The sequence below is a fragment of the Adiantum capillus-veneris genome, chromosome 26, assembly GCF_014529385.1.
Source record: "Adiantum capillus-veneris isolate H3 chromosome 26, ASM1452938v2, whole genome shotgun sequence".
NCBI classification, from domain to species: Eukaryota; Viridiplantae; Streptophyta; class Polypodiopsida; order Polypodiales; family Pteridaceae; genus Adiantum; species Adiantum capillus-veneris.
Window position 1 is genome coordinate 17,281,728 of NC_140956.1, and position 18,627 is coordinate 17,300,354.

Genomic DNA, 18,627 nt, shown 5'->3' on the forward strand with positions numbered 1-18,627 from the left:
GTGCAGTGTCTGTTGGCTTTCATGGCCAAACCGGATGTCCATTTGCCACCAAACTTCACGAGTGGCTTGCCTAGACCATCAACAACCAAGTCCTATGGTGGGTAGACCACCACAAGTCATCGACGGCATGCAAACGCAACCACGTGCGCTTCTAGAGCGACAAATTTCCAAACGGAGCTTCGGTGAATCCAAAGCCAACAAAAACCATATGGCAAGGTTCCCCAAGGAACCATGAAGCTATGGAGACTAACATCAAGATTTTTCATTGTCGCTGAAAAGCACTCCAAGAGTCAGAAAACAACTCAGAGGTTCTGAAAGCCAAACAGGGAGTTTCTATCTATCTTTTTGACTTTTTTATTGAAATAAGGCTTAAAGGGGACTCAGGGGGGCTAAGGGCCTATACTAGTAACACTTCTTCCAAAAGAATTCCTCAGAAGACACCCTATGTGTAGAATGTCTCAGGGCCTCTTTTGCAAGCCAAACTCAATATCTCACCTCATACACAGCTTATACATGCTAGCCATCAAGTTTCATCACATTTTGACAAGAGTTGACCTCATATGCATCAAAAAAATGGAAAATCAGAGCATAGAGACAATAAAAGGTTATAGACCTACCAAAACTTGTCCAAATCACATGAAACTTGCACAATATAGTCATTATCACATTGCCAAGCTAACTGTGGAGTCAGATATGAAAAAATAGCAAATAGACATCCTACACGTAGGATGTCTAAATGCCTTATTTGACCTCTAGCTGGTGTTTTTGAGTTCCACATATCTTTATAACATCTTCACAAGCTCATATATCAAATTTCAAGCCAGACCCATCACATTTGGCCCCCAAAACCTCAAAGATGCACTTTTCTGAGCCTAAAAACACTAAACATGCTCTCAACAACACCAATACTTATCCAAATCAAAATCTAAGAGCAGGGCCATGTTCTACATGCTAAGGGCTACCCACAGAACCAAAATCAAGTCATTCTGAGATAAGAGACATACTACACGTAGGATGTCTCCAGGGTCATATTGACCTTCTATGCAGGAGTTGACATCATGGCAGTCTTTTACATGGTGTAAGAAGGCTATATATCAAATTTCAATCCAATTGGATATCATTTTCCCATCCATATAGGACATCCTACCCATTTTGTGAGCCAAAAGCCTAAATCTGCTCAAAATTGCACTTTTTTTATGTCCAAACCAGATTCCAAGTACATAGCCATGTTGCACAGGTCAAGGGCCACAAGCATATCAAGTTTCATCAAAATCAGAGGAAGTAGACATACTACGCGTAGGATGTCTACATGCTTATTTTTCAACCAAAAACCTATTGTGGGCACATGCATGGCTTCCCTAGTCCCTTTTGAGTTCTTATTTCCATTTGGGTAGTTAGAACTCAGTTTACTAGCAAATCTGTGAAAAAATGCTAACTTTGGACTACTGAGTGCAACAGGATCCATGGCAACCACAAAGTCGCCTGCAAAGAAGAAGAGGATGGCTATCAAGGACTACTTAGAAGAAGTGGAGCCTTTTGTTATCCCAGAGGGAACCCTGAAGCCCACAAGCATTTGGATTCAAGATGACCTACTAGAAGCCAATGATCTGAGAATCTGCCAAGGAGTGTTTAAAGATCCGGAGGGAAATGCAGTGGAGCTACCCATGATCCTTGAAGAGCTCAATGAATTTTTCAGGAGCAAGATGGGGGACTACTTGGAGAAACTGGATCTACACAATTACTTTGAAGCCTTTCCAGCAGGGATTGATGTTAAAAGAATCTGGGAATTTGTCACCACAATCAAAGAGGACGGCATAGCCAGAGTTACAGATCTGCAAGGCAAGCCTAATAAGATGATTTTCATCACAGAGAAGGTAGTGGCAGTAGCACTTGACCTCTCTAACAAAGGAGACAGTGTGACTAAGAGGTGGGATGACATTAAGGTCTACTCAGAGAAGAAAAATAACTATACATTTGAAGATATTGCAAACACGAAGGTGGCCATCATGAGCCAATTATACAATTAGTACTTCCACATGTGTACCAAGCAGCCACAAAAATACAGGATGCCACCTGGAGCTATTGCCACCACTTTCACTTGGGCTATGCAGAAGAGCCGCCCGAGGGAGATAAACTATGCTGCTTACATTCACTACAACCTTGTGAGAATGGGAACCAAAAATCCCACTTATATTGTGCCTGGTGAGTTGATAACCAAAGTCATCTATCAAGCATTGGATGCCAAGGGAAATTGGCCTCTACCTCCCTCCCAAAATGATTGGCTCAAGCTGAAGGAAGACAAAGAAGAAGAGCCTCCTAAGGCTCCAAGGGTAGCAACAAGGTTGAAGCGCCGTTTAGAGACAGTGCCAGAAGAGCCGCCACAACCCAAGAAGGGGAAGAAAGCAACTCTACAGGTGCCACTAAAGGAAACAAAGTCATAGAAAGCAGCAAGGCTTGAAAGACTAATGGAGAGTTTCAGAGCTGAGAGGATGCTAAAAGGGGATCTGAGTGAATTATGGAAGCCCTCACTTGAGGCTATGTCTGGATCTTCTCGAAGGACTAAAAGGGATTGCATTGAAGATTATATAATTTCGAGATCTTAGATGCTACAGCTGAGAATATCCCAAACATACCTTTTACCGAAGAAGAAGTTGATGATGTGAGGCGGCAGCTGCTAGAAGAGCAGGAAGGGAATGAAAGAGAGAGAAAAACAAAAGCTGACCAGGATTTCAAAAAGAAACCATCAACCCCGCCATCAAGCCGAGAGTCAAGTCCTCCACCATCACCACCTCCTCCTAGTCCTCCTCAACCCCAACAAACTGAGGAGTTAAACAAATCTGATGGGCAACAAGACTCCAAGGAAGAGGAGAACAAAGAGAAAGAGCAGAAGGCAGAAATTGGACCAAAAGAGGAGAAGCAAGATCCAGAAGCAAAAAACTATAGAATATTCCTTGATCTACTAGATGCTGGATACTCTCGAGAAGAGACAACTCATGCATCTTTTCAGTTGTCTAGCACTAGGCCCAAAGAATATATGATGAGCCCTCGATTGGTGGAGTTGAAGGAAATGGCCACAAATACAATGGATTTACAGCCCACAAGCCAATGATTGGGATGAGGTGATGCAAAGACTCACTGGGCTCAGAGCAAGGTCTATGGCCATTGAGATTGAGTGTGATAATCTCAAAGTAAATGAAGTTCAAATCAAAGCCGAGGTGGACTCGCTGCAAAAGCAGGACCAAGAGAATACAGAGAAGCAATCCAAGCTACAAGTTGATTTGGACGCGCCACTAAAAAGATGCCAAGAGCTAGAAAGTCAGAGTCAGGCAACAAACCAAAAGCTTCAAAGATCAGATAAGGAGTATAAGAAAATCAGCAAATCACTGACGGATGCATAGAAAGAAAGGGATAACTTGACACTCCAGCTTGCCGATGAGTCCAAAGAAGTGGAGACTTTGAGGAATGCTAAGGAAAAATCTGAGCTAGAACATGAGGCCAGCCAGGACGAAGTTATAGAGCTGAAAGATCAAATAAAAGTGAAAGATCAGACAATCCAGAGGCTAATGGCATCTCCAGGCAAAGTCAAAGTCGCGACCTCAACTAGCACTGCTTCAGAGAAGGATATGTATGAAGAACAGATGAAGGAACCCCAAAACGAGTTGACACTAGAGAAGAGACAAAGGTTGATGCTGGCCGAGGGCTCCCTAGTGATGCAAAGCCGTTTGGAGGATGAGAACAATGCCATGAAAGATAAGCTAGCAGCCTTGAAAAAGAAGATAGACGAGGATCTCAAGAAGATGCAATCTGAAAATGAAGACACCAAGACGTAGCTAGAAGAGGCTGAGAAAGCCAATGCTGAATTGAACGACCTTTTAGTGACCGTGAGGGATCAAGCGGAACAGGAAAAGAAAGCATATCAAAATCAAATTGATGAGCTAAAAGGCCAATAGTAGATTGAAGAGCAACAATTGAGCACAGGGCCAGCAGCTATGGAAGGAATTGATATAGACAATGTGTCAGATCCAGTGGACACAACAATGCAAGAGGACATCCTTGTGGGACCATCCCAAGAACCTCGGGATCTAACACAAGAAGAAGAAGACAATCTACAAAAGGCAATAGAAGCGGCCATAAAAGACACCGCCAAAGAAGCAATGCAGTGGGAGCAGAGGATATTGAAGTCTATGACCATTCAGAAATTAGATGCAAATGTCGTTAGACATGAATGGCTACAACCCTCTCTCCCATATCCTCTTCTCAAGTATGAAGCACTAAACAAGAGGATTAAAGAGGAGCCAATAGTGCCAGTATACAAAGAAGATATCACCAAACCAGAAGGTGTTAAGCTTATTGTGGACTCTCAGCCAAAATGGAGGAAGGCATGGCTAATTAAATACCCACAATATTTAGTACATTTGGTAGAGGTGCCTAAAATAATCAGATACAACCTTAGCTTTTGCCCTCTACCAAGGATGCGGGCCTGAAAAGAACAAGAATTGTTGAAGAAAAGCCGCCCCACGTGGCTCAACTACCCAAAGCTGCCAGGCTTGAAGGCAGGTGAGAGAATGAGTGAGCAATACATGGTGGAAACCTTAACGGGCACCATTAAATTATTCACTGGCTCGCCTGACCTCTCTTGCATTATGCTCAGGAAGATATGTAAAACCCTTCTGGCAGTTTTTGAGATCTTTGAACCTAGACAGACAACAGACATCATATTTTTCTTCCAAGATACATATAGATGTGCTTATGGATTGTCTGCTCAACCTTCCCATGAGGTGATACATGTCCTCTACCAGTGAATAATGTTTTTGCCCTTGTACCATCTCTAGGACTTTGAAGAATCCTTCTACACCGGTTTCTTCACCATCGAAACAGATATATTCGGACCTACATTACTAGCCCAGCATGCACGGTATGAGTCTGTTCTGAAGATGCGCAAAAGCCTCCACTGAAGAAGCAGTTCTAGTGTCATGTCGGGGACGACATGATCTAGGAGGGGGGGAGTGTTAGCGGTTGGACACACTCAACAGAGGATGATTTCCCGACGGGATACTAATTTCCTTTGTAATCATTCCTTAATTGAGAAGAAACTGTCATTTCACCTTTGTAAATAGTGGGGCTTGCAGAAGCTTCCAAATTGTATCCCATTTTTTACATTTAGACTTAGTAAATGGTTAAATTGGAACATTAGGGTCTGAGATTATAGGGTATTTAAAACACTTTTGACCTTAATGCAAAAAAACCTTTTGTCAGTTTTCATAAGTTTGTCTGTGTGAGTCAAGCGTACTCTATGTACGAGAGAGAGAGAGAGAGAGTTTATCTTGACGCGACGCGCACACTGGTGGTCGGAATCAAGTGCGAAGAAGTGCAGCATGTTACCCCTGGAGAGATCTACGCGTCAACACCTACATTGCAGGTGTACGGCCCGGCTTTGCGAGATCGACCCACGAGCTATATCTGGTGATTCAGTGAGCATACATTGTCCGTTTTTGCATTTCAACATATCCACGCATTCGCAATGAGTAGAGTTACACATTAGGCACTTTAGTTTTCAGAAAGGACAACCTGTAAAAACTTGTCAGACATCCTACGTGATTCTGCACCGGGTATTTAGGGTTGGGGTTTTGGGTCACGAACCTTAGGGAGAGCGACCTATTGGTGTTAAAAGGATTTCCCTCAAGTTTCGTAGCGTTTCAAGAACGTTTGATGGGTATTTGGCTCTTGAAAGCGTTGTAGGAAATCTCCTCTTGTGTACTCTTGAAGGCTGTAACTTAGACATTGGGTAGAGACCTCTGTAGGAAGTAGTCAATAGTCGGTCAAGTGTAGGTTGACACCCTATGCTTGCTTCCACACGCCTGCAGGTCGAGCTTCGTCCTTAGCTGACAAATCTTGTTAGGTGAGTTCTCGTTGTGCTCACGTCCGTCGCGGCGTATCCGCCAACACCACAGTTTAAAATTGGTTGCAAAATGAAGTCTCCCCTTAATTGCTCCCTTTCAATGGAAACTCCACTTTGAGTACAAGGTTGCAGTTTGACTTTAAATCTCAAAAATCTTGATGCCCTTTAAATTGCTCGATTGCTATCAACTTCAATTCCTCTTATAAACCTTGAAAGCTCTCGAAAGGCTCTCAAAGTCATTCTTTACCCTATCCTTGCTTCATATCTCCGCTAAATCAATAGCCAAATTCATAAATTCCTTGAGATCTACTTCTTCTTATTATTCTTTACCTGTGCCAATTAAGCTCTTAAAAATTTCCCTTCAAGGAGCTCTGATGCCGAACTCATTATTACCACTTCTTCTATATCTTCAAATTCTCTTGCTTCTTCACAATGCTTGCTATTTCATCTTCACAATCCACAATAGTTAGCCATCAAATTAAATTTTCAACTTCACATACCAAATCTTGATCATCGATAAGCAAAATTAATTGTTCCATTTGCCGATTAGTCGTCAATTAATTAGCCTTGATTTTCAAACCTCATGTTGTAGGTTCTCAAATTGCTCCTTAAAAATTAAACTCAATTGCCAATTTCCCTCGAACCAGATACTTTGATTGCTTCCACAATTTCAATTTTCTCACACACTTACTTATCAACCTCTCACCATATCTCTCAAAACCCAAGTACACACACCTAGACTATGACACCACACACACACACACACACATAAGTATAGATTTGATAGTGAGAAAATGTAAGGGGAAGATGATGTAGACAAGACTAGAGAGTACACAACATCACATAGCATAGCATGAGAGAGAGAGAAGAATCTTGCAAATCAATGTCCTAAAGATTATAGCCCAAACTCCACCGCACCTCTTGTGGACTTTGGTATTTAATATTTGAAATTTCTTATTGGTGCCAAAAATTGGAGGCCTCTCTTTACACTCAGTTCCACTTTAGTCTTTGTGTAGTGGGTACCACTTATTGCATGACCTTCTTAGGGTGAGTTCTCACTAATTATTTACAAGCGAACCATAGTGGCTTATTGGAAAAATAAACTTTAACACTATGCAAATAAAAATTGACTGAGAATAAATTATTGTGGACGCCTTCTCCTCAACTCCTAGAATTCCAATCTACACAGCATCAATTCACTGTTAGTAAAAATAAAAAGACAGCATAGTAATTAACCATTGCATGTGAGCTATCCCAATTGTAGTTAACCACATACAACAGGAGGGTGACCAATCTTGTTACAAGGGATTTGTGGACATTAAACTTTGGGCAGCATTGTAATGTCACATTGTAATGTAGTTTCAAGATTTAAAAATAACTAATTTGTGCATTTCTCTATTGCTTCTCTAATTCTTCTATACGAGATAAACACACACACACACACACGCACAAGAGGACGGAGAAGTTGGCATATTCATTAAGCAACATGATTGTACAATGGTTTTATCTCTAAATGTTTTCCACTTATGGTTTTGGTTTGGAATGTAGTTCTTGCTACCATACATGAGGTAGTGATGTGTGTGAACACACTTTGAACCGCCTGGGCATTTTTTTCCTCGCTAGGATGTTTTTTTTCCCAAGCAGTGTATCTATGCCCATCATTCTAGGGCTAACCATTTTTCACTAAGCAATACACTCTTTGTTGTACACGTGCCTTGAGCTTCTTCATCTTCTCCAAGTTGTGCATGTTTCCTTGCAACCATATTTCCAACAATTGGTATCAGAGCAGGTTGTATCCTCCCAGGCATAGTCGTTAGTGTCGCCATCACCCACCTAATCACTTTCTCCGATTGGGGTGAGCTTTGTTGTGAGTCAACAGGTTGTCAAATCCTTTGGGTAAACTCATACAACTTGGTCTGCTTAGAATTTTGATTCGGCATCATTTCAGCCTCCGTTTCCATTACAGGTAGTACTGCGCAAGCAATTTTATCCTTTTGTGCAAGATTTTTGTCAATGTATTTTTTTGTAGAACAAGTCCCTTACAATCTTCTTTGAGTTGTGCTATATAGCATGTGTTGGTCCTACTTCCTTTTACCTCTTTTTGGGCACTTTTTACATTAGGGGCAGTCACTTGCCATGATTGACAACAACATAGATGTTTTCAAGATGTTTGTTGTGCTGAGGATAAACTGGATGGGGATAAGTACCCAATGTGGGCTTACATGATGCAACATGTTCTTGTGTCAAAGGGTGTTTGGAATGTTGTGTAGGGCATTGATGAATGTCTTCCTTCTATGGATACAAGCTGTATTGAGGATATTGTAGGGTTTGGTGATAGGACTATTGCTACAAGAGTTATTTTGCCTACAGCTGAGAAGCCTCATTGGGATGTTAGAGATGCATAATCTTATGAATTTATTGCATTATCTATGAAGCACACTGTTACTCCTCACATTTGTGTAGCTAAATCAGCAAAACAGGCTTGGGATATTTTGGATAGTCTTTATGAAAGTCGCAATGAGGCTTAAATTGCATTGCTGCATAAAGAGCTAGAGTCAAAGATTATGCATGAAGAAGATGACATGGACTTGAGATGGACAAGCCAATTGACATAGCACCCCTAGTAGTGTACTGCTCAGATTGTTGAAAAAAGGGTGGAAATTTTTCAAAGGATTGTCCAAGAAACCAGACAACAGGGACACAAAAACCACCAAGCAAAGCAAAGAGAAAACTAGAAATGCAAATTCCGATGTAAGTGCATTTAACTCGTCATTTTTGGTGCAATCAAGTGCTCCAGCATTACCATTAGAAGCACAAGTAAAAGCGCTCCAAAGTCAGAATTTGCATGAAGATGCACGAGAATTTGAAAAGCTTAAATTGGAACCGTTCAACAACAAATTCATACGCGAATTTAGTCAAAGCATCCATCTATCACCAAAGGTCGAAAAGAGTGTTAAGTTTGCAAATGATTATGCATCCACTACCAATAGTGTGCAATCATTCACAAGTCTAAGGGACACATCAAAGAGAATGTTGTTAGCATTGTATGGCACCTATAATTTCATATGCATGTTATGTATACCAAGAAGGGAGACTTTACAAAAAGATTTGACCTGTGTTTAAAAGGCCTACATACCAACTCATAGAATTATGCCCAATGAATCATGATAGGTAAAGAAGTATGATTTGTTTCAAAGGAAAGAATCTATTATATCCCATCCTCTTTAGAGTTGAATGACATTACCCGAGTGAACCCAGAAATATGTTCAGAGCCAAACTCTCACCTATCGAAAATCAAGCTTCAACGTTGTGACCAAACAAGCATACACTTTGATCAAAACAGACGTAGATATAGACGAGAGTCTATAATCTATGATTCCTTCGGTCCTGAAACCACAAAATCTCATATCATAGGAGACCCACGGGATAGAAAATATCAAGGTGAAGATAATGATATCTACATCTTGACTTGGGAAACCATTTGTCATGTTTCACAGAGGTACATAGAAGCTATACATAAGGTTTGCAGATGCCAAACATCGATAGTTCTACACACAGTATGCCTTCAAAGTCTCAAAAGGTGAAATCAAACCAGAGCCAAATAGTTTTGAGTTCTCATTGTGGAGAAATATTTAGTGATCAACTTAGGAAGGGGGGAGCTGCAAATCCTATAAGCTCAGCTCATGTACTGAGAAACACAACATCACTTAGAAGCCCAGAACTTCTAGCCAGCAGACCCTTTCAAAGCAAAAGCCATTAAAGGACCATATGGTTGTTGGAAGTTCTCGGCTGGCCCATATTCCATCAAAATCTTCAAACAAATACATGTGTATGAAGATCATCAAGGACAAAGGTTTCAATTGACTTCCACAAGTCAAAGTGAAAAGCCAATGAATCCAATAATGTTCAAGCGGTTGCATGTGACTAAGCTCACATATGCATATCGAGTTGTAGATTGAGATGAATACCAGTACACTCATAACCTTGTACAAACCCCTACAGATGGTAAAATTGAAGTCAAAGATTATCTCAAGATGGTTCAAAACCTCAAGCTACGAGAACAAGTGAAGGATGGCTCAAAATCCACGAAAGCTAAAGATCATAAAGCTACAAAAAGGTCACCACCAAAATCTCCTCCAAAGAGACAGATTCTACAAAAAGTATAGTGGCATTATCTAGAAAGGACCGCTTGCTTTGCACATGTTGAAACAGTCTAAAGCTTCCTAGTGGTGCCCTTGTTGAATATCCTACAATAAGAACATCTAAAGAGATGATATCTTGTTGATATTGCCTCATGAAGCTTATCAAAAGCTATGTGTAGTTTTGAAGGTAGTGACCACATCTAGCATATAGCATAGATGGCAAAGAGAGCATCCAAGTACAATGTTGTATTTACTACTACGAGCTCAACAACATTTTTTCAATTACCAAGAGACAATCTAGAAGAATCCAATCTATTAAGTTCAAGTTTTGTGTGGTCTAATGAGATCCCATGTAAGACAAGATTATTAGATAGCCAGGAATTATTCATGTGCTAACTAATCCATGCATGGCCTAGAAAATACTTTATACCTTAGAAAATCCTATAGTTGTTGAGACAAAAAGCAAGCTTGAATGTAGTGGCCTCCGAATACATCCCCTATCATACTCTTCTCTACATAGTGCTAAAAAGAGATGTTAGTCTATACCACATGATGCATAAGCGCATGTTGCCATGCATAGACTACACAGCTCCTAAGATGGTAAAAATCAATGAAAATTTTGGATACAAAGAACCTACTTTGTTCTAGTGATGACGAGCATCTAAGGCATGAGATCCAATGTACGAGAAGTTGCATGCTTAATGCCACCACTCCTCTACGGCCTTATGCAAGCAAAAAATACAGTATGAAAATCTCTAATTGTTTACCGTGGTCTTTTACCGTCCAAAATCAGTTGGAGAGGGAAGCGAGAGGAGGGTGGGGGGGTTTTTTTTGTATTTCAAATATTACTGCGATTATTTTTGCGACTATTATTGTGATAGTTACCTCTATAAACTGTTGCTACTATTACTATTTTTATTCTTGAAGCGCAATTTAGCACCTAAACATTCAAATTTTGGCTTAAACATCCCCCCCCCCCCCCCCCCCCCTTAAATTTTGGTGTGTCCCTCCCCTTAATAAAAATTAAAGAACATTATATGAAATTTTCAAATTTAGAAAAAGAAGATATGAAAACATGGAACAATAGTTAGCTATGTGGGATTACACTTGGTTATAGCTAAACTAATCATTATCACTTGATTAACATAATTTAGCATGCTTCACAAAATTAGCGAAAGGCAGAGGGGGGGAGAGAGAGAGATGAATGGATGACACGACCAAAAAAGTTCGTAACTTAAAGTATATAAAATGTTTATGAATCATCTTTCAAAAGATCCCTACAAGAAGCATCATCCAATTCTAAGCTCATGGCTCCTAAATCAATAAAAATAGAGAAATAGAACTGTCGTTTGTGGATGCGTTGGCTTCAATCATCTTCAAATTTTTCATCCTCCATCTCATCATCTTCATCATCATCATGACAATCATCCTCGCTAAGACTTGCGGCCACCGGACTTGATTCATCGATCTCCCTGTCCTAGGTCTCCCCGTCATCCAAAGTAGGAGGTGGTGTTACCATAAACATGTGGTAGTGATGTGTGTGAACACACTAGGACCGCCGGGGCATTTTTTCCCTCTTTAGGAGGTTTTTTCCCCCGTGCATTGTATATACGCCCATCACTCTAGGGCTATCAATCTTTCCATTGCACACTAAGTTATGCACTCTCTCTTGTGTGCCTTGAGCTTCCTTCGTCTTCTCCAAGCTGTGTGTGTCTCTCTGCAACCCTAATTCCAACAATTGGTATCAGAATAGGTTGCGTCCTCCCGGGCTTAGTCGCCAGCTGCTCCAGTACACGCCTGCTCACTTTTTCCGATTTCAGTGAGCTTTGGCGAGCGTTCGCAGGTCGACAAATATTTCGGGACAGCTTGTAGAGTTTGGTCTGCTCAGATTTTTTATTTGGGCTCATTTCGGCCTTCGTTTCCACTACAGGCAATACTGCACAAGCTATTTCGTCATTTTGTGCAAAATTTCTGTCAGTGGCGTTTTCTGCATAACATGTGCCTTATAGTCTTCTACGGTTTGTGCTATATAGCACGTGTTGTTCCCGCTCCGTTTCTCCTATTTTTGGGTAGTTTTCACATCAGGTGCAACATTTACCATGGTTGACAACAACACAGATGTGTTCAAGATGTTTGCTGCTGCTGAGGACAGTCTTTGCTATGTAAAGAGCTGGAGTCAAAGATTATGCATGAGCAAGATGACATAGACACTTTCCTTGCTAGTGTCAAGGATATCAATGAGAAGCTTATTTCTGCAGGTGAAGTCATTTCAGATAGTTCCCTTATGTAGACTGTTCTTGATGCCTTACCAGGTTCTTACCAGACTTTTGCTAGTACTTGGACACTTATGACCCAAGGAAATCCAAAAGTTGTCAAGTTTGATGCATTATGCACATTGTTGTTGCAAGAGCCGCTTTCCAGAAAAAACAGGACTAGATAGCGTGCAGTTGAACAGGCTTTTATTGCTTCTCAAAGAAAGGGTGGTAATAGCAATGCAGCCACTTCTTATGGTTCTACTGCGCGTGGCAAAACTTATGTTCCTAATACTTCTGTTGGCAGCACTTAGTCTGGAAATTCTGGTGATAAGGGCAAAAAGAAGATGCGTTGCCATTATTTCAAGGCTAATGATCACTTGATCAAGTCGTGTCCTAAGTTGAACCAAAGAGGCTAAGAAGAAAGAGGGTGGTTCCACTGCAAATGTTGGTTCCACTACAAATGCAGCCATTGTTGAGTCTTCTATGAAAGGAGACAGTGATGCTGATGTTGATGCAGATTGGGCTTTTAGCGTAGAGATCAGTCCATGATGCATGCTTGTCAGTTGCTGCAGATTCACATGTGTGGTATTTCGACAGTGGTGCTACAAAGCACATTACCTCACATCGTGAATTGTTTACCTCTCTCGAGTCTGTCCCTCATGGGAATTCAGTCACTTGTGCCAACAATGCCTCTTATCCAGTTCAGGGAGTTGGAAAGATTGTGCTTACTGTTGCAAATGGCAGTTCCTTCACACTTGTTGATGCACTTTATGTACCTGGGATCAAGAAGAATCTCTTGTCTGTATCTGCACTTGCTAGACTTGGACTTGTAGTCAAATTTGTGGATGACAGATGTACAGTTCATGATCTCAGTTTTGGTGATGAAATTGTTGCATCTGGCCTTTTGTGCCGTGGGCTATATAAGCTCACTTTGTATGACAAGTGTGGACAAAATTTTGCAAATGCAGTTGCAGATTTAAGGGCTATTTCAGATGCAAAACTTTGGCATGCACGTTTTGGTCATCTGAATTTTACCAGTTTGTTGCGTTTGCAGAAATCTGATATGGTTGCTTCTTTGCCAACTCTTGAAGCACCTATCAAACATGTTTGTGAAGGCTGTATTTTGGGTAAGATGCAGCGTTCTAAGTTTCCAAAGGATGGTTCAGTTCGGGCCACATGCAGGTTGCAGCTTGTGCATAGTGATGTTTGTGGGCCCATGCAAACTCCGTCCTTAGGCAATTACCTCTACGTCGTGACTTTCATTGATGATTACTCGAGGCATGCATGGGTTTTTCCGCTTAAAGCGAAGTCTAAAGTTTTTATGTGCTTTAAACAATTTCTGGCAATGGCTGAAAATGTCTCGAAATGTATGGGCACCCTCCGTTCCAATCGAGGGGGGGAGTATATGTCTCATGAATTTAATGCATTTCTGGCTAGTCGTGGGATAAAACACCAATGTACAGTGCCTTATACACCTCAACAAAATGGTGTTGCTGAGAGGAAAAACAGGTCACTGACGGAAATGGCACGATGTATGGTCAAAAGTCAAGCTTTGCCGCATTCTTTTTGGCTTGAGGCCATCATGTGTGCCACCTATGTACTTAACAGGTGTCCTACGAAAGCTTTGCACTCTATTACTCCATATGAAGCATGGCATGATAGAAAGCCTTCTATTGAGCAGATGCGTGTTTTTGGTTGTTTGGCATATGCTTTGGTGCCACAAGTGCAGCGCAGAAAATTGGATGATAAGGCTGTCCAATGTATTTTTGTTGGTTATAGTGCTGAAAGCAAAGGTTACAAGTTGTATACCATCCGCAAACAAAACGTATTCTGGTTTCTCGGGATGTAGTGTTTGTGGAAGATTCTGTTCATCCCTTGTTGTCATGTACTAGAGACAGTAATGTAAGCTCACATGACATTTATGACACTTTGTTGCCTCTTTTCAGTGGTGGAAATACGAATGTAAGTTCCAATGAGGCAACTATACAGCCTATGGGGGTTTTTGAAAATGTTTTAGATCAGACTATTACTGATGCAGATGTACATGATGTACTTGATGAGGAAAGGGCTGAAAATGAGCAGGCTAGAGGTATGCCAAAATGGCCGGTGCACACTTTGCGTAACAATAAATTGGATGCACCTTTGTCTAGTCGTACTCGTTCAGGCTCTCGCCATGCATCTTATGCATCAGATTGTTATGCTTTGGATGTGTCTAGTTTACATGATATTGAACAGCCTCTGTCTTTTGATGAAGCACAAAATTCAAAAAATTCGATGGCTGCCATGCAATCAGAATATGATGCACTTATAGAAAATTACACATGGACTTTATGTGATTTGCCTCCTGGCAAAAAGTCCATTGGTACGAAGTGGGTTTACAAGTTGAAGCGCAAGACGGATGGTGAGATCGATCGCCATAAGGCTCGACTTGTTGCAAAGGGTTATGCACAGCGAAAAGGAATAGATTATAAAGAGACTTTTGCTTCCACTTGTCGTATGAGTACTGTGCATTTTCTATGTGCATTGGCAGCTCATTTTGGTTGGGATGTACATCAATCAGACATTGTTACTCGTTTCTTGAGTGGTGACATATTTGAGGAAGTTTATGTAACGCAGCCTCGCGGTTTTGTCATAAAAGGACAAGAGGACAAAGTGCAAATGTAAGAAGGCTTTGTATGGGTTGAAGCAATCTCCTCATGCTTGGGATGAGAAAGCTGACACTCATTTGGTTAAACGAGGCTTTCGTAACAGTCCAACAGAAAGCACATTGTATGTAAAGCGTGAGGGTGATGTACTTCTCATTGTGGTTCTTTATGTCGATGATTTGCTGATCACTGGACCAAATGAGAGACATATTGCTGAATTTAAGGCTGATTTGAATGCTACTTTCAAGATGAAATATTTGGGGTTGTTGCATCATTACTTGGGTATACAGTTTAAGCAGTGTTATGATGGTATTGCCTTGTGTCAGAAAAGTTACATAGAGACATTGCTATGTAAGTTTGGACTTGAGGATTGCAAACCTATTGCCACTCCCATGGAAACAGGTTTGAAGGTGAGTCTACATGATGCTGGCGATCATGCTGATGTCACTCTTTACCAAACTGTTGTTGGTTGCCTCATTTATGTATGCAACACGAGGCCGGATATTCAGTTTGTTGTCTCATAGGTCAACAGATTTATGCATAGCCCAGGGTCTAAGCATTGGCAGGCTGTCAAGAGGATTTTCCGCTACCTTAGTGGCACTTTACATCTTGTCTTGTTTTATCCCAAGGGGGGATCATTGCCGCCAGACTTACATGCTTTTTCGGACTCAGATTGGTCTGGTTGTTTTGACATGTGAGTGTCCACAAGTGGTTTTTGTTTCATGCTTGGAAGTTCATGTATATCATGGTTGAGCAAGAAGCAACCTACTATGGCCACTTTGTTGGATAGGACACTGCCAACACTGTCTACACTGACAGTCAGAGCACATTGGTAGTTGCGAGGAACCCAGTTTTTCATGCTCGCACAAAGTACATTGAGGTGCATTACCATTATGTCAGGGAGAGGCTCTCAGCAGGAGAGATCAGCTTGGCTTATGTGCCAACATAGGACAACCTTGCAGATCTTTTCACAAAGGCATTGTCTCGTGAGAAGCTTGAAGCTTTCTGCAAAGCTTTGGGCTTACTCCCCTTTGTGGAGTGATCATGTCCTCAGGGCATGGCACTTCCCTTTACTCATGTGCCAGCTCTCGTTCACCACATCACTCCAGGCCCCAGGAGGGATTTGTTACCATATACATGTGGTAGTGATGTGTGTGAACACACTAGGACCGCCGGGGAATTTTTCCCTCTTTAGGAGGTTTTTACCCCGTGCATTGTATATACGCCCATCACCCTAGGGCTATCAATCTTTCCATTGCACACTAAGTTATACACTCTCTATTGTGTGCCTTGAGCTTCCTTCGTCTTCTCGAAGTTGTGTGTATCTCTCTGCAACCCTAATTCCAACAAGTGGAAAAGGGTCGAAGATTTTCTCCACTTCATTAATGGGAAAATTGATTCTCCATCGAGGTGTTATGGGAATTACAAACCAAAGTTTTTGTTGGTGGATTATTGGGATATAGATGACCTACAGAACAAAAGCTCAAAGTGAGTAACATTGGTATAATTAATGTTACAAGCAAATAAGAATAAAAAATTCACCTACTCACAATTGCGTGGCAAAACTAAATGTCCATCCCTCACTGTGTGATGCACACTAGAGTCCACCACATAGAGGTCATTCACATGTCGTCTAGACACATTTGTGAACCACTTGCACCCAAAGATGAAGGTATGAAAGGTTCTAAAATTAACCTTTAGTATCCTTTCAATAGTTTCACAGTACCTGACTTCATCAGCATCTATGTCAAAGTTGCCCAATGATGCCATAATCCATGGTGGTTCTTCGTTCATCAATGTGGCGCGTACGAAAGTGACGATCCTTTGACCACATAGAGTTAAAGGAAAGGCCCTACAAAATAGGAAAATATCTTTTATCAATTACAAAGATAAAATCAATAAAAAAACTATACAATATGTTTTAGGTATATGAGTACTCTACCTTTGGTAAGCAGCCTCATGTATACTCCCATTCTTTGTCGGAGGTGATGTGTTCTCGGTGCGCTTTTGCTTCGGTCATTCTCTCATGAATCAACTTTGCACTAATGAGATCTAGGAAACATGCAAGGTGTCTAGGCACTGGGGGTGCCCTCCTTCCTCCGTGTACTTGTTTCTATGCTTCTCTCTCTTCCAAACGCCTTGCCTTTGCCATTGTCCACAACTCCACCCACTTGGTCATAACCTTTGCATTGAGAATACAAAAGTTATTGACCACTCATGATAGATTCACATCCATGTTAAATAATTTTTCCTTTCCACTTGGCAAGTGTGAAGTCATCCTTGCATCCTCCTCGTTTGACCATATGCAAGGCATTGAAGGATCAACTTATGCCAAATACTCAGAGATGTAAACAAATGAGGCTCTTGCACAATCCACCCTTTGTCCATACATGCCTCTGGTTGAGACCATATCCACACAATTCTTTGAGAGTCTTTAAAAACCTCTCTAAAAAGAACATCCATCGTGCATATACTAGCTCCACATATAGCGATCTCCTCCACCACATGAACTAAGAGGTGGATTTGACTAAGAAGGACCTATCAAGGAAATGCATCCTCAATGGCATACACAGTTTTTTTGTTGCAAGAGTTTAAGCAGTAGGGATAGCATCTATTTCAATTTCCTTGGAGCTCACAAATCTCCAAGAAAACACACAAGCATACACTAAGTGCTATTTGAGGTTATTGTGTACATAAAAAAAGTGTAGTTGAGTGGAGTCTTGTGGTATACCTTACTAGCTCTCCAAGTTTAAAAATAGCATCCTTGATTTTCTTGTCCCAACATATACACATACTCACCGACAGAATGAACTATAATGTAAATTGAGGAAGGGAAAGTGAGGGAAAGTCATACACACAAATCATATGTGTCCTGGACTAGAGAAAGGGACATTACCTGAAGCATCTTGTACCAATCATGGGACTTCAATCCATACAATTGAACGCTTCCACCTTTCTTCGCTTTTTTGAAAGCTCCCTTTAGCGACCTCATGTATTATGTTGGTGTGTGAATAGACACAATGGTACCCTTCACTTTGTCCAACTCTTCTTTGGCTAGCATCCATGGTGCTTTAGGAAGCACAATCTTCCCATTGGGGGCACGGTGTGGAGTAGAAGAGGTGGGGGAGACCTTTCAAGACCCTCAAATCCTCCCTTGCCCCCAATGAGTGCTTCTTGCCAATAATGTGGTCCCACAGGGTGTGGGCTACATTCTTGAATATGTGCATGGGATCCCGGAGGTGTTTTATTTTTAAGTCCTTCCAATATGGAAACCTTAAAAATATGGAATACCTTGACATACCGTTTGGTGGAGTACTCAGGGCCGGATGGTTGTTATAGTGCTCTTCCCAAATGGTTGCCCAATTTGCCATTGTGAGCTTTAAAGGCTTCTTCCCATTTGTTGGAGCCTTATGCTTGCTATGACCTTGGGGTAAGAAACAATGGTTGTTTAGATAGATTACCTTGCGCAAGGCATCCAACCTCTCTGTCACCAATGATGGCCCACAGGTAGGACATGCATTGTGGCCCGATGTGGACAACCTTGTATACAAACTTCAAACTAAAAAAAGAGAGAATAGAGAGAGAAGGAAATGGGAGATACCAAAAATTTCTCAAGCCCAAGATAGTGGAGCATAGTCCGCATAAGGATTCCCCTCACAATGGCTTTTCTCCCCCCCTTTGCAAGT